The sequence below is a fragment of the Pomacea canaliculata genome, linkage group LG2 (assembly GCF_003073045.1).
Source record: "Pomacea canaliculata isolate SZHN2017 linkage group LG2, ASM307304v1, whole genome shotgun sequence".
NCBI classification, from domain to species: domain Eukaryota; kingdom Metazoa; phylum Mollusca; class Gastropoda; order Architaenioglossa; family Ampullariidae; genus Pomacea; species Pomacea canaliculata.
The window spans coordinates 18,122,440-18,126,645 of record NC_037591.1 but is presented as its reverse complement, the minus strand read 5'-3'; positions in this window follow the sequence as shown (position 1 = coordinate 18,126,645).

Here is a 4,206-nt window from a genome sequence, read left to right as displayed (position 1 = left end):
GAGTGGTTTTTACTTGTGTGTAGTGTGGAAAAAAAAACTTTCAGCTGTAAGCATAGACTGTTCTCTTGTGTGTTTGGCTGTGTGTGTAAAACTTTTGCAATCTGTGGAGTTGTCAGAAGTTTATTAACCCTTCATTCCTTTGGATTTCAATTGCTTTGGTACAGCAGATTTTTAAAAATTATTTACAAAACTAAACATGTGAGTTGTGAATCTTGGGTGGAGTGTTACAGCTTCTCATTGTGAGATAAGCTTGAGCAGTAGATGAGTACCTTGTACTCTGTGTCGGTCTTTGATACACAAGCAAAATTGCTAGATCATCTTTAAGTAGCTTTAAATTGGGTTTTGAAAGTTTGCAGCTGTGCTTTTGAAATACGATTTGTGGAAATACAGGCGTGCATACATATATTGCCCTAAATTGAGTTCTAGATTAGTGGTTTGTGTGTGTGTACATGTGTAACAACTTGTCATTGCATGGTAGACAGAAGAAATAAGGAAGAAAAGTCAGACTGATATACTTTAAAAGAATGTTTCTTTGGTAAAATCTTTCCCGCCCCATCCCTATTTAAAGTGTGGCCTTTTAAATGGTCTCAATGTTTAAGCCAGCCCTTTTTTCTCTCTACCAAATCAGACGAGCCTAATAAAAGAATTGAAAGGAAACAACAGTAAGAGTATCCGAAATGGTCAACCGAGGTAGAAAAGCTGCAAAAAAGGTCTTTGGCGCATCAACATTAATGGTTAGGAGCTGAGAGAAAAATCTTGAATATTCCGCCCCTCACAAAGATATTGCTTCCTTTTTCATTGAAAATAGTTTCTTCAGCCCATCCTTCCATTAATGTTATCGCTGAAATTGTACACCTCTCTGTAACGATTCGCGATTGAGACGAATCTAGTTAGATTCATGTTTTTATTTTTAACTTTCCCTGTGGTCAGGGAAGAGCAGGCGCGCGAGCGCTGACGTAGCTCTGCGTGACGTTTCTTTTGCGTCATATAGTGAATGACGTAAAATGACCTGGCACAGTAGAGAGTTTGAGACTCAGCGCTGGCGCGACGCGTACGGGGACGGCAACGTGTAGCGTCACGGGAACTTGCGTGCTACGTCATCACTTCTGCCACAGCCAGCCGTACAGCTACACGGCGCGACGGGTAGATTGGAGTCTAGCGGTTATGACCAGAACGTGTAAATTGTTCGCTTTATTTCAGCTTTTTTTGCAAGGATAGTCAATATAATTTCAACTGTTTATAATATTTAAATCTTCTGCAATCATACTTTATGCTGGAAATCAAACTAAGCTGCTTGTTTATGAAGTTAAAGCAGTGAACAACGACCATGCCTGCAATCGCTGGTTTATGAAATTCAATCGTATGTACAAGACTTGCTCAGACACTTTTCGTGTAAAGTTATTTAATGACGAGATAAAACTGTTAAAGATAATAATTATAATTTTCTTCATCATTAGTTATCTATCCCCAAAATAACCGTTAAATATTTCTTAGTACTATTATAGAGCAATAGGAACAACTATCTATAACTCTTGAAGAAATATTTCATACCATAGGCAAAAATTATTTCTTTATGTTATTAATTTTTTATTTATTATACAGTTGTAATATTTATGTTTTTTAATTATGTATATATATATATTATTTTGTTATGTTGTTCTATATATACTATTACAGTTATGCCATAATTTAAGCAGTAACCATAAGCAATTTCATCTTTTGTAGCATTTTCATTTAACAAGTTTTGATTGTGTAATAGTTTATTATTCTTAGGAATTATAGTGGGTCAGGAATGAAATGCTGAGAAATTTTGAAATTAAATTGTACTGGTTATCCCTGGTCACTACTAGCATTTGCATATTTTTATTTTACTTTCAGAGGCAAAAAAAAATGTCTATGCAGTTACTTCCCCGTGCATTCGCGCTCCCGTCGCTTAATCGCAATCGCTTTCTCAGAACGGGTACGCTTAGAGGCGGGCCCTACCCGTTGCAGTACGCGTCTTCCCTACGCGTCATGAATCTCAAACTCTCTAGTGTAACTGGGGCGACGGGAGGCTATGGAGAGCCAGGATTGGTGGAGAGAGTCTCCAAGAAAGACAGTTGGATGGTCGTCCTAGTTACCTGGTCGCTAGGTGGCCTGATTGGTCAGGAGGGAGAAAAGGACGTGTTAACTAGGTGATGCTAACGGTTCTCGAGAGAGACGAGACCAAGCAGTTGGTGTGTAGAGACCAAGCAGTTGGTGTGTAGAGACCAAGCAGTTGGTGTGTAGAGAGCTCCGTGGGGAGTGTACAGTATACAGTTAACTACACAGATAACTTCACGAACTGCGTGAAGGAATTCAGAGGATTAGCCTGCTGGTCAGTGATTTCGTCAGCGCCAACCATCTGAGAAGCGTTTGGAAGAGGTTGACGCTGGAGGGGGTAGTGTCCTTTTATTTTGTTTCATCCTCATCTCATCGTTAGTTAATTTCATAAACATTAAATGTGTTAATCGTTGGCCGGACCTTTTTGTTGAAAAAGGTGAAAGAGTGCGGCGAGCGTGGTTTACATGCAGATGTTACACGCGCTCGCAAACACATTCAACACACTCTTTCGTAAAACGTTACAAATTGGGGGCTCGTGCCGGGATTTTTCCCATAAATCTATTTTATTGTAACTTCCGACCAACGCCACATTTACTGTTTACCATTTTCATCTTTTATTTGCTCATTCTTTTAGTGCAGTTAGCACATAGCAGCGTAGATCGGGAAGCGTAGCAGCGTCAACCTCTGATTCTTCTGAAGGTTGTCTACGGATATAAACAAACATGCCAAGGAGCGGCAGATCTCGAGACAACGTCGACGAAGAAGAATTAGACTCCACGTTCGCTCGGGCGAAGGCCGAAGGGGAAGCTCTCGGTCTCAAAGGTGCCGAGCTTGCGAATTATATTAAGGAACAGCGCCAAGCTGAAGCAGAGGCGGAACAGCGCCGACTACAAGCAGAGGCTGAGTCGGAACAGCGCCGACTACAAGCAGAGGCTGAGTCGGAACAGCGCCGACTACAAGCAGAGTCGGAACAGCGCCGACTACAAGCAGAGGCGGAACAGCGCCGATCCCAGGCTGAGGCGGAGGAGCGACAGGCGGAAAGGGACTTTGAGCTGCAGAGGCTTCGCGTCCAAATGCAAGGCGATACAAATGAAAATGCAGCGAACCCGTCACGCTCTAGTTCCGGCCATCAGCATGAGATAAGAATCAAGCTCCCATATTTCGAAGATAGCGACGACCTAGAAGTCTACCTTCGGAAATTTGAAAGATCTGCAAAAGTGCAGGGGTGGCCTGAAGACCAGTGGGCGCCACGTTTAGGAGCGCTGTTGAAAGGCAAGGCCGGCGAAGTATACAGTCGGCTAGACGATGAAGATGCCAATGACTATGTTATCTTAAAGAAGGCCCTGCTCAACAGATTTCGTCTGACAGCAGACGAGTACCGGAAAAGGTTCAGAAACGCCAAGAAAGGACAGGATGAAACCACACAAGAACATTTAGCCAAAATTGATATGTGGTTGTCCAGGTGGCAAGAGCTAGCAGGGAGGAAAAGTACTTTTGAAGAAATAAGAGACATGTTCCTTCAAGAAAAATTTATCGCAGGTCTTCCGCTAGACCAAGCGAGGTTTATCATGGAACGCGAACCAGCCACAGCGCAAGAAGCGTTAAAACATGCGCTAGTGTTTGAATCCGCGAAACAGGCAACCTGCAGTGATCGAGAGAGGTTCAAGAAATTCGAACCCAATCACAATGATGGGACATCTGAAGGGAAATCACAGGTAGAAACAAAGTCTGGAACAAACAGCAAAGGTGGACCGACGGCAACTAGACAATTCCAGCATTCTAAAGAGGGTGCGAGGAAGATAAGTTGCTTCATATGTGGTGGTGACCATCTTGCTAAAAGCTGCACGCACAGGCATCAGGTAGCGGCTGCAGTGATTCAGGACTTTCCGCTCGCGCACAAGAGGTGCGATCATAAGTTGTTGTGCACGACTCATTGTGAAATACCTGCAAGTACCTACAACCAGACATATCAGTCAGCGGTTGCATTAATTCGAGACTTTCCCTACACGCACAAGGAGGGCGATTGTAAAATGTTGTGCGCGACTTGCTGTAAAATACCGCTGTCGCTAGAGTGTGAAGTGGTTATCGAAGGGAAAAAGATGTCTGCACAGAGAGACACTGCTG